The following is a 22,496-nucleotide window of genomic DNA, read 5'->3' on the forward strand; positions in this document are numbered from 1 at the left end:
CCCCGAAGCAGTACTGGAATTTCTACAATGTTTGGACACTCGACGCACCTTCAACAGCAGATCGGGCACGCCTGGGTATGTCCTCAGGAACCGCTGAACTACTAGGTTCATCACGTGCGCCAGGCAAGGGATGTGTGTCAGCTTAGCCAACCTTAAAGCGCGAATGAGATTACTCCCATTATCACACACAACCATGCCCGGTTTCAGGTCCAGCGGTGCCAGCCACAAATCCGTCTGTTCCTTTATTCCCCTCCAAATTTCCTCCCCTGTGTGCTGCTTATCCCCAAGGCAGATTAGCTTCAGCAACGCTTGCTGACGCATGCCAACAGCTGTGCTGCACTGCTTCCACGATCCTACTGCTGCTGGGTTAGCGTTTCCGGATGAGGTACAGCTTTGAGATGCGTTGGAGGAGAAGGAGTCAGAGAGGTAGGTGCTGCTGTTATCCAGTGGGAGGGACGGCGGTGCAGCTGTTTGTGGCGTGGGCAACACCCGTGCCGTAGCAGGTGAGGAATCGCTGCCAGGCTCCACAAGGTTCACCCAGTGCGCGGTAAGGGAGATGTATCGACCCTGGCCGAACGCACTCGTCCAGGTGTCAGTGGTGAGGTGAACCTTGCAGGCAACGGCATTCTTCAAGCTTCGGGTTATTTTGCTGACCACGTGCTCATGCAACTCAGGCACTGCAGAGCGTGCAAAGTGGTAGCGGCTGGGAACCACGTAACGTGGGATGGCCACTGACATCATGCCCTTGAAGCTGTTTGTCTCCACCAATCGATATGGCAGCATTTCGCAGGCCAGAAGCTTGGCTATGCTGGCTGTTACTGCCACGGCCCGGGGGTCATTTGCTGGCAATTTCCTCTTGCGCTCAAACATCTCCGACACAGACAACTGAACCGTAGCGCTGCACACGGAAGGGCTGTTGGTTGTTGTGTTTGATGAACACTGGGAGACCTCAAGAGCACTACTCCGGAAAGTGACAGTGTCAGCGTCGTCTGATGTTTGTGAATGTTGTGAACCACGCAATGGCTGGGCTACTGCTGCTGCTGAGGCGGGTCTGGTGAACCCAAGGGAGGCAGTGTTGTTTCTGGTACCCTGTCCTGACGCGTTTGCCCAAAGAGTGGGATGTTTGGATAGCATGTGACGGCTCATGCTGGTGGTGGAGAGGTTGTTAATATTTTTCCCCCTGCTCAGGCGGGTCTTGCACACCTTGCAAATCGCCATGGTAACATCCTCAGTGCAGTCTTCAAAGAAAGCCCAGACTTTGGAGCACCTGCCTACTTGCTGGCGATTTCTGTTTGCTCCTCTTTTGCCTCTCACTTGAACTTCCACGCTTGTGGTGCCTGAAATTGCGCGCCGCCTACCTTGTGGCACAAGGCGAACTCGTGCAGCAGTGTGTTCTTCAACAGACTCATCTGTGCTGCTGCTACGACGGCGATGTTCTCGTTCACAAACAAAATCTGGGTCTCTGTCCACATTGTCCATACCCTCCTCTTCCATCTCCTCAAACTCGTCATATGTCATTGTGGGCCACCGCCGTGGAGTAGAGCTCCCCACAACAACCTCTGCGCAGCACACTCCAACGTCGTCTTCCAGATCTTGTCGGCCGACCTCCTGCAATTGCAACCCCTCCTGCCCAAATTGCTCTGGGATTTGGGTTTCCGAGTCCTCTTCGGACTCGCCTTGTATTTCAGTGCGCGGTGCATTTCCCACAGTTAACGGTTGTGAATCCAGGCACAACATTTCTGGCTGTTCCTCCATTGACCTTTGAAAGGTGGAAGTTTGTTGGGCTGGGAATAGCTCCTGCGAATACCCCATTGTGTCCTGAGGTAATTCATCGGACTGGTTATCTGGCAGTTGTGTGCGTGGTGTCGCTGCCGGTTGTGTCAGCTTTGTGCCCACTGGCTCCTTGTAACTGGCTGAGGACTCGGACCTCGTGCGTGATGTGCTGGTGCTGCTTAACCCACTGCTGGACGCTTGAGAGGTCATCCAAGTAATTATCTGGTCCTGTTCTTTTGGATTTGTGAGGGTTGTTGTCCTGGACAACATGGGCGGTATTGAGTGGGTTTTCTTGGGTGCTCCCCTGTGGCCTGTACGTGAACCGTCAGGGGAAACACCTCTTCCCTTGCCCCTCCCTCTTTCACCGGATTTCTTCCTCATTTCACTTATCCTTACAGTACACGCTGACTGGCAGCAGTACAGTGGCAGTACAGAAATGCTATACAGTACCACTATTCCCAGCAGCGACACAGAGCACAATGCTATACAGTGACGGGTGAGCGGTGTACCACTATTCCCAGCAGCGACACAGAGCACAATGCTATACAGTGACGGGTGAGCGGTGTACCACTATTCCCAGCAGTGACACAGAGCACAATGCTATACAGTGACGGGTGAGCGGTGTACCACTATTCCCAGCAGCGACACAGAGCACAATGCTATACAGTGGCGAACGAGCGGTGTACCACTATTCCCAGCAGACACAGAACAGTACACAGAATGCTATATAGTGTGGCTGAACGAGCGGTGTACCACTATTCCCAGCAGACACAGAACAGTACACAGAATGCTATATAGTGTGGCTGAACGAGCGGTGTACTACTGTTCCCAGCAGACACAGAACAGTACACAGAATGCTATATAGTGTGGCTGAACGAGCGGTGTACTACTGTTCCCAGCAGACACAGAACAGTACACAGAATGCTATATAGTGTGGCTGAACGAGCGGTGTACCACTGTTCCCAGCAGACACAGAACAGTACACAGAATGCTATATAGTGTGGCTGAACGAGCGGTGTACCACTATTCCCAGCAGACACAGAACAGTACACAGAATGCTATATAGTGTGGCTGAACGAGCGGTGTACCACTATTCCCAGCAGACACAGAACAGTACACAGAATGCTATATAGTGTGGCTGAACGAGCGGTGTACTACTGTTCCCAGCAGACACAGAACAGTACACAGAATGCTATATAGTGTGGCTGAACGAGCGGTGTACCACTGTTCCCAGCAGACACAGAACAGTACACAGAATGCTATATAGTGTGGCTGAACGAGCGGTGTACCACTATTCCCAGCAGACACAGAACAGTACACAGAATGCTATATAGTGTGGCTGAACGAGCGGTGTACCACTATTCCCAGCAGACACAGAACAGTACACAGAATGCTATATAGTGTGGCTGAACGAGCGGTGTACTACTGTTCCCAGCAGACACAGAACAGTACACAGAATGCTATATAGTGTGGCTGAACGAGCGGTGTACTACTGTTCCCAGCAGACACAGAACAGTACACAGAATGCTATATAGTGTGGCTGAACGAGCGGTGTACTACTGTTCCCAGCAGACACAGAACAGTACACAGAATGCTATATAGTGTGGCTGAACGAGTGGTGTACTACTGTTCCCAGCAGACACAGAACAGTACACAGAATGCTATATAGTGTGGCTGAACGAGCGGTGTACTACTGTTCCCAGCAGACACAGAACAGTACACAGAATGCTATATAGTGTGGCTGAACGAGCGGTGTACTACTGTTCCCAGCAGACACAGAACAGTACACAGAATGCTATATAGTGTGGCTGAACGAGCGGTGTACCACTGTTCCCAGCAGACACAGAACAGTACACAGAATGCTATATAGTGTGGCTGAACGAGCGGTGTACTACTGTTCCCAGCAGACACAGAACAGTACACAGAATGCTATATAGTGTGGCTGAACGAGCGGTGTACTACTGTTCCCAGCAGACACAGAACAGTACACAGAATGCTATATAGTGTGGCTGAACGAGCGGTGTACTACTGTTCCCAGCAGACACAGAACAGTACACAGAATGCTATATAGTGTGGCTGAACGAGCGGTGTACCACTGTTCCCAGCAGACACAGAACAGTACACAGAATGCTATATAGTGTGGCTGAACGAGCGGTGTACTACTGTTCCCAGCAGTGACACACAATGACTGGGGGGGACCCTGGCTAGCGTGGCTGGAGCGCGAACTACCCTGCCTGCCTACCCAAAGCTAAACCCACAGACAAATGGCGGAGATATGACGTGGTTCGGGTATTTATTTACCCGAACCACGTGACAGTTCGGCCAATCAGAGCGCGTTCGGGTCCGAACCACGTGACCCGTTCGGCCAATCACAGCGCTAGCCGAACGTTCGGGGAACGTTCGGCCATGCGCTCTTAGTTCGGCCATATGGCCGAACGGTTTGGCCGAGCACCGTCAGGTGTTCGGCCGAACTCGAACATCACCCGAACAGGGTGATGTTCTGCAGAACCTGAACAGTGGCGAACACTGTTCGCCCAACACTACTACCTACTCATCCTGCTGCTGCTGTCTGTGGTACCCACCACCACCAGGGTCCACACAAAACTATATCTTCTGCTGCCAGACAGTGCCACCAGCTATTACGCCACTACAATAATCCTGCTGCTGCTGCATCTGCTGCTGCATCTACCTACTCCTCCTGCTGCTGCTGCTGTCTGTGTTACCCACCATCACCAGGGTCCACACAAAACTATATCTTCTGCTGCTAGTGCCACCAGCTATTATGCCACTACAATAGCTGCATCTACCTACTCCTCCTGCTGCTGCTGTCTCTGGTACCCACTTGGCTCAGTGACGTCATGGATGTCATCTTCTTATTTACAGTATCTCAAGATTCGGATATCCGCGGATATCCGGATTGCCTGACAACTATCCGTGGATTGCTATCCGGATTTGAGACCAGGTATCCGGAATCCGAATACGGTCGTATAGCTGAAAAAGTTTGGATTATCTGGGTAGTTTGGATATCCGAAATCTTGCTGAGCACCACTGCTATGCAACCGCCACAGTAGATCATTCATCACTACCAAAATATAATCCGACCGATATAGTCCAAACATTTGTATAACTCTTTTCTCCTGTCGGACTCAAAGCGCTCAAGAGCTGCAGCCACTGGGACGCGCTCAAGAGGCCACCCTGCAGTGTTAGGGAATCTTGCCTTGAACTCCTTACTGAATAGGTACTTGACCTAACCAGGATTCGAACCCTGGTCTCCCATGTCAAAGGCAGAGCCTTTAACCAGTACACTATCCAGCCACTCCAAAAGATTGCTGGCAGGTACAGGCAAATCACAGTCCAGGTTTATTGTAGCATTGATGCGCAGAGGAGGCCCCTAGGTGGCAGGGCCAGATTTAACATAAGGCACTCTAGGCACGTGCCTTAAGGCGCCTGATGGAAAGGTGGATCACTCCCCTCTCCGAGCGCCTCCCCTCCTCCTTCCCAATGCAGAATCCTGATGAGAGTGTAAATGAGAGGTTACCCTGCTCTCGGTATTCCACTGATGAGATCTCCCTTCAGGGGCACCTCTAGCTGCTTAATACTGAGGTTCCTCTACCTACCTAAAACTTGGGGAGACCTGTAGCTACATAATATTGAGGGTGCTTCTGGCTATCTAATACTAAGGGGCAACTGTAGCTACTTATGATGGGTAAGGGAAGCAAGGGAGAAGTGACAGATGGGCCAGCCAGTACATGTGCGTTGCAATTTGGTGAGGGTTTGTAGGTTCATGCACGGCACAGTGTAAGGTGCTAGGACATCTGTGCCTATAGGTAAATCCGGGCCTGCCAGGTGGGTAACACTCACAGTGCAAGACTCTATTTGCAAAGTAGTAGCAGATTCAGAAAGGCACGGTCAGTATCTGTATGAAAAAGGTCTGATCAGCCCTGTGGGTGGAGAGAAACTTTGAAGGTGCGGGGGGGGCATCTAGTTGAACAGCAGTTCACTTTTACACAGATGATCTCTGCATTGCTAGCAACAGCCACTGTTTTATGCCCTGAACAGGGGCGTAGCAATAGGGGTTGCAGAGGTCGCAACCGCATTGGGTCCCCTGGGCCAGAAGGGGCCCTCCCTTAACCACAGTACTACCTCTCTATTGGTCCTGTGCTCATAATAATCACTTCTACAGATACTTTGAATAGTGGTAATCATAAACAAACAGTTCCCCATCCCCTTCTTGCACCCCTGACACTGTAGTTGCTATTGGCAGGTTTTGGTGCACCGTATCAATTATGTATAGAGTGCATGGGGGGCCCAACGTAAAACTTGCCGCGGGGCCCACAGCTCCTGAGCTATGCCACTGGCCCTGAATGGCCATACACAGCAGCAAGAATGGGATTTATTATAAGAAAGAGAGTAGCATATTATTAGCAGACATATAGATCTTATACACTAAATATCTTAGTGGAACGTGATGTTTGTTTATGTATTCTTGTTTATTTCTCTACCTTTAAAACTGTGGCAAGCTTTTGATAATATAAGCCTGATGAGATGTTTTACTATATTCTCCAATTATGCTGATTCTGTTAAATGTACCAATCACAAGTGTTGTTGTTTTTTTTTTTTTGTCAACTTTGCAGCTAGTTATGATCACTTGTACAAGGCAATTTACAATCGTCCATGTACACATAGAGGATGTGACATTGTGGATAACCAGTGTACCTGCACTACAGCCCCATGCAGTCGTATTTTTGAATTCAAAGATGGGACTCTATGTAACAAGGCACTAAGTAGGTTTGTGTGTGTATGTATAACAATAATCACAATAACAATAATATTTTTTTAGCGCTTTTCTCCCTGGGGACTCAAAACGCTGTCACCTGTGTTATGCAGTCTCAAAGGCTCAAGAGAAGAGGTGGGTTTTAAGCCTTTTCTTAAAGCTGTCCAGAGAAGGAGCCTCTCGCACTGACTGTGGAAGCGAGTTCCAGAGTAGGGGCTGCATAGGAAAAGTCCGGAACACCAAATGTTAAGTGTATCCTGGGAATAACCAGATTCATCTTACTGGCAGAGTGGAGGGTGCGTGGAGGGGCATAAAGTTCCATTAGATCCGCTATGTATTTGGGTCCCATGTGGTTTAGAGCCTTGAATGTCAGCAGGCAAATCTTAAAATGGATTCTTCATTTTACTGGCAACCACTGAAGAGTTTGCAGTACTGGGGAGATGTGTGAGCCGCGGGGGGCATTGGTTAGGAGTCTGGCTGCTGTATTGTGAACTAGCTGTAAGGGGCGCAGGACCTTATCTGGGGATCCGATGAACAGGGCATTGCAGTAGTCCAGGCGGGAGGATACAAATGCATGAACCAGGGCAGGTAGGTCTTCAGCTGGGATAAGATGCTTGATTTTCGCTATATTTCTCAGATGGAAGAAGGAAGACTTGACGACAGCTGATACGTGCTGTCTGTGTGTTCGATTTCCATCCAGGATCACCATATATACCATAAATATGTATATAAGATATAAATATATCATTAAATATGTTTCCATGACATTTCATCATTGGACTGGGCAGTGATCTTATCTACACTAACAAAAAGATAATTGGATAAATACTAGCAGAATGGTGCCCACTGTGAAAGTCATAGGCTTTTACAAAGTGTGAGAAACTGTACAGTGCAAGGATGTCCAGTGTGTGTATAAGTATATAGTACGGGGTGAATGCAGAGAGATCCACAACATCTTTAACATGTGAGTAATTTTATAAGGTGTTTAAGTGTAGGGTATCTATGTGTATAATATATAATATATAAGTATGTGTATAACGTGTAAGTGTAGGGTGTATGTGTGTACCATGTGTGAATGTAGCTTAAATGTGTGTAAAGTGTGTAAGAGTAAGGTATATGTGTTAGTAAGCGTATGGTATACGAGTGCAGAATGTGTGGGTATGTGTGTGCATTAAGGATGGTCAATGAGATACAGGATCTTCTCAAAAAATTAGCATATTGTGATAAAGTTCATTGTTTTCTGTAATGTACTGATAAACATTAGACTTTCATATATTTTAGATTCAAATACACACAACTAAAGTAGTTCAAGCATTTTATCGTTTTAATATTGATGATTTTGGCGTACAGCTCATGAAAACCCAAATTTCCTATCTAAAAAAATTAGCATATTTCATCAAACCAATAAAAGTAAAGTGTTTTTAAAACAAAAAAAGTCAACCTTCAAATAATTATGTTCAGTTATGCACTCAATACTTGGTCGGGAATCCTTTTGCAGAAGTGACTGCTTCAATGCGGCGTGGCATGGAGGCAATCAGCCTGTGGCACTGCTCAGGTGTTATGGAGGCCCAGGATGCTTCAATAGCGGCCTTAAGTTCATCCAGAGTGTTGGGTCTTGCGTCTCTCAACTTTCTCTTCACAATATCCCACAGATTCTCTATGGGGTTCAGGTCAGGTGAGTTGGCAGGCCAATTGAGCACAGTAATACCATGGTCAGTAAACCATTTACCAGTGGTTTTGGCACTGTGAGCAGGTGGCAGGTCGTGCTGACAAATGAAATCTTCATCTCCATAAAGCTTTTCAGCAGATGGAAGCATGAACCCACTTTTGAACCAGAAACAGCGGCAGAAGCGCCTGCCTCGGGCTACAGAGAAGCAGCACTGGACTGTTGCTCAGTGGTCCAAAGTACTTTTTTTCAGATGAAAGCAACTTTTACATGTCATTCGGAAATCAAGGTGCCAGAGTCTGGAGGAAGACTGGGGAGAGGGAAATGACAAAATGCCTGAAGTCCAGTGTCAAGTACCCACAGTCAGTGATGGTCTGGTCTGCCATGTCAGCTGCTGGTGTTGGTCCACTGTGTTTTATCAAGGGCAGGGTCAATGCAGCTAGCTATCAGGAGATTTTGGAGCACTTCATGCTTCCATCTGCTGAAAAGCTTTGTGGAGATGAAGATTTCATTTTTCAGCACGACCTGGCACCTGCTCACAGTGCCAAAACTACTGGTAAATGGTTTACTGACCATGGTATTACTGTGCTCAATTGGCCTGCCAACTCTCCTGACCTGAACCCCATAGAGAATCTGTGGGATATTGTGAAGAGAAAATTTTAGAGACGCAAGACCCAACACTCTGGATGAGCTTAAGGCTGCTATCGAAGCATCCTGGGCCTCCATAACACCTGAGCAGTGCCACAGGCTGATTGCCTCCATGCCACGCCGCATTGAAGCAGTCATTTCTGCAAAAGGATTCCCGACCAAGTATTGAGTGCATAACTGAACATAGTTATTTGAAGGTTGACTTTTTTTTGTTTTAAAAACACTTTTCTTGTATTGGTCGGATGAAATATGCTAATTTTTTGAGATAGGAAATTTGGGTTTTCATGAGCTGTATGCCAAAATCATCAATATTAAAACAATTGAATAGTAGAAATAGTTCGCACTCCAGTAGATATAATGTTGTTATGATGTGCCTGGAAGTAAAGGACTTTCAGCCCCAAGTCCCGATCTTCAGTATAAAGATGAAATCCGGCACCATCAATGATTTGCTCTTTCACTTTAATAACAAGGTACTGGCATAGTTACAACGTTTCGGAGGACTAGCCTCCTTTATCAAGTATTACCAGCATCTAAGGAAACACATAACATGTTGCAATATATATACAGCTTAATCTCAAAATTGGCCAATCAGCTTTGCACAGTCGCAATTTAGCGACCAATCCCCTTACGTCCGCCACGCGGACCTTATGGGGAACTGCTACTTAATATGCACAAGCTTGTGCTCCAATAGCAGAGCACTCACGGACAGTCAGCCGTGCGACGCACGGGGGTGGAGCCCAGAAGGCCGCTCACGGACGCCGACCAATACGGGCGCAACTCCCCAGATGGCATCACATCAGGTACCGCCCCTAAGAAGAGCGGACCTGATGGGGGACAGCGCTCCGTAAGACGGAAGAAACTCCGCCTATGGGCAGCGTCATGTGACATGTGTGAAGGGCGAACGAAGTCCGCCCCTCCCACCGTCACCAGGCAACCATCTAGGCGTCCACAGCCAGCGCGCGCGGCGCTGTCTACCTCAGCTGCAACAGCATACAGCGGAAATCCATCTAAGAGAAACATCTAAGAAAAAGAGAAAGAGAAAGTATATGATCACTACACCACAGATCAATACATAGCTCAGTGCAATTAGGCATCATATGCAGCAATGCAAAAATAAAATAAAATAAGAAGACAGCAAAAATAAATAAATGTTACTATATAAATGGCATCATATCATATTCCCTATTCATGCCTCTAGGTTCAAGTGTATCAAGTCTGCGTATCCAGATAGCCTCCCTATATAATAATTTTTTAATTCTATCACCCCCACGTCTAGGTGGCTGAACTTGCTCTAATATTTGGAACCTCAACTGGCTAACAGAATGATTAGCATGACTAAAATGGGAAGGAACTGCCAATTCATTAGCATGATTTCTAATAGTACTCTTATGTGCTGATAGTCTAACTTTCATGGGTTGTGTGGTCTGCCCAATATAGAGAAGACCACACGGGCACTTTAATGCATAAACAACGTAACGTGAGTTGCAATCGAACTGTCCACCAATGCCAAACCTAGCACCCGAATGGGGATGTGAAACATAGTCACCTTTAATAACACTGTGGCAATGGACACAATTTAAACAGGGATAGGTGCCGTTGGGTCCAGCCGAAAGAGCACCCCCACCCCTCTGGGTGCCCATATCCGCCCGCACCAATTTATCCCGTAGCAATTGGAAAAGCTGGTTAAGATCCGCACTTCACTGGAGCTCCACGCCACAACATTGGCGGAATACCTTAAGGTTGGATGAATCCCCAGAGGGATTAGATCTAACGTCAGTCCTTTGATGTTTCCTAATGACACAAATTTTTGCCTTACGTGGACAAAAATCTGGAATAAAGCTTCCTTTGACTCTATGACTCTAACAATTGATCGTATAATGGAAGAGATACCAAAGCTGGATGTCCAGATCACTGAGTTGAAACGTAAACTGATGGACAACATGAGCTCAGATGATTGTGGTAAATACACTGTTGAACTTGCTAATAAGACTGAAGCTCATAAGAAACAACTGCAGATCATTAAACGTGAAAAATTCCAGAGAGATGCCACAGATTATTCAACTGGATATGTATATCCATGGCAGAAGCCCATAACCAAACGCAAAAGACCACAACGCCCTAAACCGGCTGACAATCGTGGAAATCCACCAGTGGAAGATTCATCGGATTTTTTGGCATCAAATTCCCAATCATCATCAGATCCCCCCCTAAGCGCAGACGAACGCGCAGAGGGGGTAGGAAGCACAAACATCAAGGACCGTTTAAGACATCGGCCACAACAGCAGAAGCCCAGACGCAGCGACATGTAGCGGAGACCATAGTAGTTAACATTTCGTCATTGGAACTTTCTACTGCTCAGCAGTCGTTGTTGGAGAAAGGACTGTCATTTGCCCCAACAGCATGGCCCCAACAGGTTGAGCTAGATATAGACCTGCAGAGGTTTTATCGAACCATACGTCTTAAGTATTATTTTGGTAGCCCCCAGATGCATATGTTTAGTCAGAGTCAGGCACCTGAAAGTGACCAACTGTCTCTACATGGTACCTCTTTGAGGACCAAAAGTCGCTTCAATCCCCCTTCATGTCAGGTAATTGATCAATTTATGAAACAAACTAATGATCAGATTGGTGAACTCTTGAAGACGGCTGCTATGGACAAAACGATAAGAGTCAAACACAACCTTACAGTGGAAGAAAGGAGAGCTATACAGGAACTGAGCAGTGACAAAAGTATCATAATTAAGCAGGCAGACAAAGGGGGAGCAGTCGTGGTGATGGACCTGGTTGATTATAGGGATGAAGTATATCGATTGCTGTCGGATACAACAACTTATGCTAGATTAGAACGAGATCCGACCAAAGTATTTCAGGATAAGATCCTGACACTGTTGACGAAGGCAGTTGATGATGAGATCATAGACATTAAGCTTAAGGAATATCTTATTCAACCTCATCCAATCATACCCGTTTTCTACATCTGCCCTAAAATACATAAGAGTCTGTCCCGGCCACCGGGGCGGCCCATTGTGGCCGGGATAGACTCTATATTTTCTCCCATGGCTAGATATTTGGATGTTGTGTTGCGACCTTACGTAGTGTCTGGTAAATCATATCTGAGAGATACGACCACATTTATTGATGCTATTAAGAAATTGCCTGAGATTCCAGAGGGGGCTTTATTGGTTACATTGGACGTTGAGAGCCTCTACACCTCCATCCCTCACGATGGGGGTGTAGAGGCAGTCGAGTCCGTCCTGAGGTGTGCATCTGATTTTGATAACAAGCAGGTTAAATTTCTATGTGATTTGTTGCAATTGTTATTGACGTGTAATTATTTCCTGGTTGAGGACCAATTTTATCTACAGCTGAGGGGCACAGCGATGGGCTCGAATGTGGCCCCCTCCTACGCTAACATCTTCATGAACACTTATGAGGAAACATTTGTTTATACTAACGAGATATTTACTAGCAATGCGCTTTGTTGGCTTCGTTTCATTGATGATGTCTTTTGCGTGTGGAGGGGGTCACATTCGAGCTTACAACAATTTGTTGATAACCTTCATGAGCAATGTCCAGCTATTAGACTCACTATACATAGTGATTGCCGGGAGGTGAGCTTTTTGGATACAATGGTGTGTGTCACAGAGGGTAGGTTGGGCACAGACCTCTACATTAAACCTACGGACACCAATTCAACATTGTGTTTTGACAGCTTCCACCCGGCGGCCACTAAACGTTCTATTCCAGTAAGTCAGTTTCAGAGAATTAGTAGGATAGTAGAAAATGAACAACTTAGAGAACAACGATTAGATGAGATGCAGGACAGGTTTATTAAGAGACAGTATCCACAGCGAGTGCTTAGTAGAGCTAGGACCAATGTGGGAACAAATAGGAGTCAACATATTCGTCGTAGACTAAACAACTCTAAGAGAGTACCATTTGTGAGCCAATACAGTGTATATAGCGATGCAGTGGCGGGCATCATACGCAGCAATTGGAATATTCTTAAAACTGCTTTTCCACATATTGAAGAGTTTCAGAGCTGTCCACTGATGTCATACAAACGTGCCCCAACACTACGGGATAAATTGGTGCGGGCGGATATGGGCACCCAGAGGGGTGGGGGTGCTCTTTCGGCTCGACCCAACGGCACCTATCCCTGTTTAAATTGTGTCCATTGCCACAGTGTTATTAAAGGTGACTATGTTTCACATCCCCATTCGGGTGCTAGGTTTGGCATTGGTGGACAGTTCGATTGCAACTCACGTTACGTTGTTTATGCATTAAAGTGCCCGTGTGGTCTTCTCTATATTGGGCAGACCACACAACCCATGAAAGTTAGACTATCAGCACATAAGAGTACTATTAGAAATCATGCTAATGAATTGGCAGTTCCTTCCCATTTTAGTCATGCTAATCATTCTGTTAGCCAGTTGAGGTTCCAAATATTAGAGCAAGTTCAGCCACCTAGACGTGGGGGTGATAGAATTAAAAAATTATTATATAGGGAGGCTATCTGGATACGCAGACTTGATACACTTGAACCTAGAGGCATGAATAGGGAATATGATATGATGCCATTTATATAGTAACATTTATTTATTTTTGCTGTCTTCTTATTTTATTTTATTTTTGCATTGCTGCATATGATGCCTAATTGCACTGAGCTATGTATTGATCTGTGGTGTAGTGATCATATACTTTCTCTTTCTCTTTTTCTTAGATGTTTCTCTTAGATGGATTTCCGCTGTATGCTGTTGCAGCTGAGGTAGACAGCGCCGTGCGCGCTGGCTGTGGACGCCTAGATGGTTGCCTGGTGACGGTGGGAGGGGCGGACTTCGTTCGCCCTTCACACATGTCACATGACGCTGCCCATAGGCGGAGTTTCTTCCGTCTTACGGAGCGCTGTCCCCCATCAGGTCCGCTCTTCTTAGGGGCGGTACCTGATGTGATGCCATCTGGGGAGTTGCGCCCGTATTGGTCGGCGTCCGTGAGCGGCCTTCTGGGCTCCACCCCCGTGCGTCGCACGGCTGACTGTCCGTGAGTGCTCTGCTATTGGAGCACAAGCTTGTGCATATTAAGTAGCAGTTCCCCATAAGGTCCGCGTGGCGGACGTAAGGGGATTGGTCGCTAAATTGCGACTGTGCAAAGCTGATTGGCCAATTTTGAGATTAAGCTGTATATATATTGCAACATGTTATGTGTTTCCTTAGATGCTGGTAATACTTGATAAAGGAGGCTAGTCCTCCGAAACGTTGTAACTATGCCAGTACCTTGTTATTAAAGTGAAAGAGCAAATCATTGATGGTGCCGGATTTCATCTTTATACTCAATATTAAAACAATAAAATGCTTGAACTACTTTAGTTGTGTATATTTGAATCTAAAATATATGAAAGTCTAATGTTTATCAGTACATTATAGAAAATAATGAACTTTATCACAATATGATAATTTTTTTAGAAGATCCCGTACAAATAATTTTGAGTTGATGCTGCATTTACACGTTTTGTATGCACATTTATGCAGCTTGAACATGAAACATTCAAATCCTGCTGAGGCAAAATTTGATTGGTCCATGTTCAATCTGCATCAATTTGCATAGAAAAAAAAATTGCATAATCCTGCATCAACTCAAAATTATTTGCATCTCATTGAACATGCCTAGTTTGCATAGCACGTGAGTAAGTGAAAGATATATGTGTGTACAGTGTGTGAGTGATTGTAGGGCATGTGCATTTAATAGCATTGCATGGTAAAAAGAGTCACACTCTATGGCCTTGATTCACTAACCGGCACTAAGCCGGTTAGTATGCCTTATCACTTAGTGGGCACAAACAGCAGCGCTAACCTTTTCTGAGGTTAGTGTGCCTTATGTGAGGTTAGTGTGCCTTATGTGAGGTTAGTGTGCCTTATCTGAACTTAGTGCCCCTTAAGTAGCTTTGTGCACACTAAAAGATGCACAAAGCTACGTCGCGCACTGAACTGCGCACAGCGTAATGCATCGATCTTTGAGCGCAGTGTGACGATTACGTTGCGCCCGCTATACGGTATATGATGCGACCATAAGGTTGCATAGGATGCGACGATAACGGTGCACTGATGCGCCGTTAAGGTCGCATCCAATGCGATCTTAAGGTCGCATCATGTACAGTATAGCGGGTGCGATGTTATTGTGCAGTGCGCGTTGTAGCTTTGTGCATCTTTTAGTGTGCACAAAGCTACTTAAGGGGCACTAAGTTCAGATAAGGCACACTAACCTCAGATAAGGCACACTAACCTCAGATAAGGCACACTTACCTCAGATAAGGCACACTAACCGGCTTAGCGCCGGTTAGTGAATCAAGCCCTATGTATTACCATTAGTGGAATACCAGTAATTTTACAGATATTCTACTATCACCTGTTATCCATAGTAGACTCTTTCTCAAACAGCTCTTTGCAACTACTCACGTCTCCGAGTAGTTACTTCCAAGGATGACTACATCCGTACTATGCAAGCACGGACTGGACTTGTGCATGTGCAGTAGGCATGTGCTCATCCTCTCAACTACTTAGGGACATCAGTAGTTAGGAAAAGCACTAGTGGGTCAAATAGCTACACCAGAGGACAGTGGTGAAACAATCGGTGGGGTAGAGGAACAGGAAGGCTCTATGCTACCCAGAGACTTCCCTCTATTAAAGAGAAAGAAACAACTTGGGGATACTTACCTCAGGAGAGTGCATCTAGTCCTTTGAGTTAAGGAAAACTGAATGTGTGCACTGTAACAAGCTTCACTATGATCACAACTGTGCATAGAATTTCCTATTTTTAAGTTCCTGTGGATCTGATCAGATGCCCAAACTGATCACAATGAAACTTCTCAGCTCTTTACTACATTTCTTTCCCCTATTATTTTTAGAAATAGTTCCAGTGATTTAAATTGGTCTGAAACTCAGCATTTTTTCTTTGCTCTAAAAGATTCCTTACAGCCTTAAACCTACTAGCACAAAATGTAGCAGAACAGCATTTAAACAGTTAAACACAGCACTTTATCCTGCAGTGGAAAGCCCCTTCAGCTTATGATCTGCATCCAACAGGAGATTTTTTTTGTTTACATTCCTCAATTGTTACATTTTGAGCTGTGCTAAAAACAAACGCTGTCTGCTTGTAGTATGCACAGAGTTCAGAAGAGCTCACTAGAAGATTTTAATATATAATAAAAAGCAGCTTGAATAAAATGCAATGGCAGCTTTCAGAGCAGATAAACTGTACTTTGGGAACTTGCAATTCGTAATTGGACAGTATTACTTTTGCACAAAAGCAAATATAGTAACTGTATGGGTAATACAAAGTAGGGAAATACATTTTTATTAAATGTTATTTAAACGTTTTAGACCACTTTAATGATTTCCATTATTATTATTTTTTTTTTTGCAGTTGAGCGACTATGTGTCAATGTGACTTGTCCAGAGCCAGAGCCACTTAACTGCCCCAGCGACTCAGTGCAAACCAAGCCTCACACCCCACATGGGAAGTGTTGCCCCACCGTGCCAAGTTACTGCACCTGTGACTTTACCCGATGTGTGAGCTCTTGTCCAAAGGGAAAGCGAATGGTTGTAGTCTGGAAATCAGATGGGGTGCCTGGGCAGTGTTGTGATAGGCATTTGTGCTTGCTATAAACAAAGGAACCAGAGGAATCACACATTTTACTGATTGGGACAGTGGTAAATTAAAGGACCACTATCGTGAAAATTGTAAATTTAAAATATATGTAAACACATACAAATAAGAAGTATGTTTCTTCCAAAGTAAAATGAGCCATAAATTACCTTTTCTTATGTTGCTGTCACTTACAATAGGTAGTAGAAATCTGACAGAACTGACAGGGTTTTGACTAGTCTATATCAGTGTTCTCCCCAGGGCTCTTTAAGTGGGCGGGCCGCCCGGCTGGTTTGAGATCCCGCCCGCCTACCTTGTTACAGCTGATGTCACGCTGGCAGAGCGGTCCATTGCCTGCTATAATCAGTGCTCAGCTCTCGCTATACATTCATTGTAGTGCAGGAGCGCTCATCTGCCTGTGTGACCTCCTGCTTGTATAGTGATTGGCTGGGCGGGTTGTAAGGGGCAGGGCTAGGGCTGGGTAACTGTCTATCACCGCCATAACTGAATGCCTCTTCTATGCCCCGCTTTGCTGGTTGCCTGTGTCTGGTAGCTTGCAGGCAGCTCAGCTAGCAGAGGCAGCCGCCAGTTACAACTACAGAGTGCAGGGAAACTAGTCCTGTCATAGTTACTTGAGGGCGGCTGGGAGAGAACCTGAAGCTGCACTCTCTCCCTCCTCCACCTAGCGATCGTATCCATTCCACACAGAGTCTCTCCTGTGCCCTGGCAGCATGAATCTTCAGCTCTAGATACTGTACACGGCAAGGAGTTCTGACGCCCCGCCCCCTCTGTTTCCTGGCTGCTTCTCTGCAACACGAGATCCTCTGAAGCATGCCACACTGATGCCGGGAAAAGTTCAAAGCACTGCACATGAGTGGATAATCATCCTTCCTCTGGTGTGAGTGAGAAATCTTCTAATCTTCACTTCTTATCTGATATCATGCATAGTCTGCTTAGTACACCGAGCTTTCAAGATAGGGGACCTGTGAAAACAAACAATGGCTGCAATGTGGATTAGCTGACTTGCTGGGGATGGAGGCTGCTGCTGAATGCTGTCTGTCTCATCTGCCTGCTTGGTTGCCCATAAGATGTGATACATTACTTGATTTTTAGCAACTGGCCGATCCAATCACAGTGATTTAATCTGCCAGAGATCAGTTGTGAAAAGTTTCCTAGGGCAGTAAAAATTACAAATCCGGCCCTGGCTGTACTAGCTGGACAAAGTATGTTAAAAGCTGCTGCTGCTGCAAAAATAGTAAAAATGGAACATAGATCAAGTGTTGAGGGTATGTGCAAGTGCCTTGAAAAGACAGTGTGTGGGGGTGATTCTTGCAGCGTTCACATGCATGTTATTTCATATGGATGTTATTTGCTGCTGGGGTAGAGGGGTATTGCAGATAATTTACTATGATACTGACTCCTGTTTACTATCTGCAATACCGCTTGACCCGAGCAGCAAATCACAACCATATGATAAACAAAAATCACCCCCTCTATGAAATGCAACACCCCTGTATGAAACGTGAAATTATCCCCCCCCCCATATTTAATGTAATAATCACCCCAGTATGAATAGCAACTATAACACCCATATTCAGGGTTCTCGCCAGGCTCTTTTAGACGGGTGCATCATCTAACTAGTTTTGGTGAGCAACCGGCTGTCATCAGCTCGCCTCCTCATCCTCTTCTTAGGCCTCGTTCAGACTATACGCGCTGCCGTCCGCATTTTGGCAGCGCGTATAGTGTGCGACACGCAAGAACGGTAGAAGGGCATAGACAGCCCTTCTACCGTTCCCATCATATGCGCTGCATGGCAGCGTGATTGCGCTATCGCGTGCTGCACGCATTTTTAGGAATCGCAGCGCAGATCCCATTCATTGTAATGAATGGGATCTGCAGCGCATAGGAGCGCAGATGGCGTGCGATCGGACGCGTTGCGTTCCAATCGCACAGCCATCTGCGCTAAATGATGTGAACGAGGCCTTATGCTGTAGGTAGAGTTGCACTGGTCCAGCATTCCCACCTCGCACCCCACCCGGCTACTTTTTCATGCCACCCGGCTGGAAAAAAATCCTGGGGAGAACACTGCTATATCATCATAGGGGATTCTCAGGGTTTTGTTTATTTTTAAAAGTCAGGGGCAAACGCAGGATTTTTAAGGGGGGGGTTCCTGAAAGGTCCAGAAGCACGTATGTCCCGAGTGCTTCCGAATACAGGTGGCTCCATACTGCCCATGCACAAAAGTGCGCTGGCGTATTACGGAGCTGCCTATCTTTGGAAGTACTCAAGGACACTAGTGTTTCTGAGGGCTTCTGGTAGCAGCAAATGTGAACGGGGTACAGCGCTGGAACAACTCCCCAAGAGAGGAACAGGAGATAGACTTAGTTTGGACAATTCAGTGGAATATGCTACATAGTGTCACATAGCGCAAGCGATACCCATATGATGCAGGGATATATGCATCTGCGGAAGATGTCGGCGCTACATAAATACTAAATAATAATATTTTGCCTCACCAGGATTGCACTTTTATTTAGCTTTCCTGTATGACAAGAAGATACAGCCAGCTCTAGGGGAAGAGGGAAACAAAGGTGAATGAGGGAGGGCTGGTGCACACCAAGAGTGCTTCTGAGCGTTTTTCAAATCAACAGTGATTTGAAAAGCGCTTGGCTAATGTTACCCTATGTGGGTGTTCTCACAGCAGCGTTGTGATTTTTTCAAAATCGCAGGTATACTGCATGTAGCTTGTTTTTGAGCAATTCATTCAAAAATCGCTCTGAAAATCACTTCACAAAATCACACTCACAAATTGCTAGCGATTGCTATTGTCATTTTGGCGTTGCACTAGCCCAGAGAGAGGAGTGTAGAAATTGAGAATAGCCTGAGATGGAGCAGAGAACTTATCTGTATTGAAGTCCCACATCACACAGGCTACTTGCCTGTAATCGGACTCCTGTCCCTGTCAGTCTCTCACACAAGTCAGAAAGAAGCCCTCCTGGAGTCTAGGGACTGTCAAAAACTTTTCAGCTTGTTATCCACACCTTATCCACACATGCAGTCATTATAACAATGGGGAGAGACCAGACAGATGTTTGCCCACAGACCCTGAGTCCAGGCAAGCTCTGCATCATGCTGTGCATATTTACCAGCTTGCCTGCACTCTAATTTCATCATGTCTGACACATCTGTGCTGTGGAGAGTCCAGGACTCCATAATCAACATTCTCTCACTGCAGGCTGCATCTTCTTGTGAGGTTTGTGAGGGAAGCTCGGCTGCCTCTCTCATTCTATTAGCTGGAGGGAAGCACCAGAAGTAAGAAGGGAGGGAGAATGAGGCTGTTTATATTATGCGGGCTTCCCTGGCTGAATAGGTGCAGGGGGGAGGTTCCAGACACCCGGAATAGCCCCCTGAGTTCGCCAGTGAAAGTACTTAGTGAATGGCCGTTGCTCCGTCCAACTGCCAGAGAAGTATACGGTGAGCATGGAGGCTGGCCAGCATCTTTGTATAAATCTTTTTCAAGGAGTGTCTTCATAAAGAATAAGAGCGTTCCTGAGAATCCCGTATGAAGAGATGGACTAGTCCAAAACCTGTTGGTTCTGTCATATTTCTATAATTGAAATGCTGCAGTGTTAGGGCTGGTCTGCCCGGCTTTCTGTGGCATCGCTTTTGGAGGCGTTGCGGCTGCTATGCGTTCGGGCTTTCAGCAGCCTTTCACGTAGCTTTTGGATGCGGTCGGCGTTTCTCTTCCCCTAGGGGAACATTACCAGTGCTGGTTAACTGCCTCAGGACGCTACCTGTAGCGTCCAGGGTCGCCTTGAAAATCGGGACCTGAATGCCTGGTACAAATGCTCCCATTCACTTGAATGGGAGAGTTTAACGCCAAGTCCCGAGCGCTGGTGGTAAACGCTCCACAGACGCACGTCTGAACCAGTCCTTAGATGATAAGCTGATGAAGTCTCTCTGCAAACAACTTGCTGAGTTGCTGTTATGTGAAGATTGAATGCATTCACCTTGCTTTGCATGCTGTGTGGTTTTATTTGCTTCCTTTCAGCCCAATTACTCAGTTCAATACATGATGATATTGCTGGTTTATATATTCCCATGTCTCTATGAGATACTACACAAGTCTGGGCGCGAAAACACAAGCAGCTCAGATGTACCATGCATTTGCCCTACACAGAAGTACCAGTGCAGTCTACAGATGCACACAACCCTAATCTAATACAGGCTCTGATTCTAATTGTTGTACTGTACTCCCATAAATAACAGCAGTGGCATAGCTACAGACCTTGGGGCCCCGATGCAGAACTTGGACCAGCCCCCCCCTACATTAAATAATGTGCCCCCCCCCCCTCCACCCCATAATGGTAGCCAGATGTGCTCCACTCCTTCACCCCCCATAAGGTGGCCAGTACAGGGCCTCCAGTATGTGTAGCTAGTAATAGGTGCCTTAGTATAGGTAGACAGGAATAGGTGCCCTTGTATAAGTAGCTAAGAATAGGTTCCCCCAGTATAGATAGCTAGGAATAGGTGCCCCCAGTATAGGAAGCCAGAAATAGGTGCCACGATATATGTAGTCAGCTATAGGTGCCCCCAGTATAGGTAGCCAGAAATAGGTGGCCCCGTTATACGTAGCCAGCTATAGGTGCCCCAGTATAGGCAATCAGGAATAGGTAGCCAGGTGGCGGTGGGTAGGAGGGTGCAGCAGCAGGCGCATGATACTTACATTGCCGGGATCCATGCAACACATGTACTTACTCTGTCCTGTTCCTGAATCCTGCATTCCATCCCACAGTTACTATGGGTGGAACACAGGAACAGGAAGTTAGTAGTACATGCGGTGCTGGATCCCAGCAATATGAGTATCTGATTACCCCCTCAGCCGCTGTTCATGCACCTGCTGCTCCACCCCCCTACGCAGCACATGGTTAGGGTAAGTGCCCCCTCCGGACGCGATCACAACCCATGCAGCAGTAACCCCTACGCCACTGAATACCAGTACAATAATAGACTGTGGGTTGCCAAATAGTACTTGCAATGCATGCAAGTGATACATTGATACAATGTAAATAACAGCTGCCATCACTTTATGATAGGTATTTGATTAATTGCAGCTCTGTACCCCTAAGACTCTCAATGCATAGCATAGGTACACTTGATGCGCTAATGTGCAATTATATGGCTGTGGTGCTCTGTAATTCCTCACTAAATTTTCAGACCCAGGCAGATCAGTGTGGCTTGTGAGTAACCTAACCTGATCCTGGCACAGCTGGTAGTCTTCTCTCTCTGCTCCCTGCATATTTAGCAGCCCACCAATCCTTGTGTCCTGCTTCCATCTCTCAGCCCCATCTTACTTCCTGCATGTGACATGAGCTCCCCTGGGCCCTGACATGTAGGCAGACTGAGGCTGAGAAAAGGATTACGATGTTCTGGAGTAGACATTGACATTTTAAGATCTCTTGGTATGGTATCTCTCCTTTCTCTGTATCCATGACCTTATTTTGGACACTTATACATATACATACTACTTTTACCTGGGATTGTCACTACAATGTTGCAATGCCTGCTAACTGTATACTGCAAATACCATGTATTGTTGAAGTCCTTTAATAAATACTTTGATTAAATGGCTAGGGACCAGGGTTAGTAGAATCTACGCCATCTGTAGCTCTCTAACTCTAATGTGGTGGAGATTCTACACCGTGGCTTACAGTGGTCCTGTGCCTATTGCTGCTCCAGGAGGAACTGAACTTGGCTGTCAAATGACAGCCTATCTTCCTCCTATTGGTCGAGAGCTGTTTTACTGGCTCCTGACCTCCTGATCACTGTAAGCCAATCACAGTGATCGGGAAGTAAAAGACTGAAAAAAACCTTTGCTTCTTCAAGGGACAAGAGGTTAATTAACCTCCCTGGCGGTCTATTAAAACCGCCAGGATGGCGGCACAGCACTTTTTTTACATTTTCTTTTTTAAAATCATGTAGCTAGCCTAGCGCT

General features: G+C 46.3%; 1 long non-coding RNA gene across 1 annotated transcript in view; it reads left to right on the forward strand.

Annotated features, from left to right (window-relative positions):
* Positions 1 to 22,128, forward strand: part of LOC137521464 (uncharacterized) — a 38,284-nt gene extending 16,156 nt beyond the window's left edge. Inside the window, exons 3-4 of the long non-coding RNA XR_011022126.1 lie at positions 6,408 to 6,557; positions 16,280 to 22,128. This is a non-coding gene — a long non-coding RNA (uncharacterized lncRNA). The remainder of the gene's footprint in view (positions 1 to 6,407; positions 6,558 to 16,279) is intronic.
* Positions 22,129 to 22,496: the final 368 nt, after the last annotated feature.

This window comes from Hyperolius riggenbachi, chromosome 6 (genome assembly GCF_040937935.1).
Source record: "Hyperolius riggenbachi isolate aHypRig1 chromosome 6, aHypRig1.pri, whole genome shotgun sequence".
In the NCBI taxonomy this organism is placed as follows: domain Eukaryota; kingdom Metazoa; phylum Chordata; class Amphibia; order Anura; family Hyperoliidae; genus Hyperolius; species Hyperolius riggenbachi.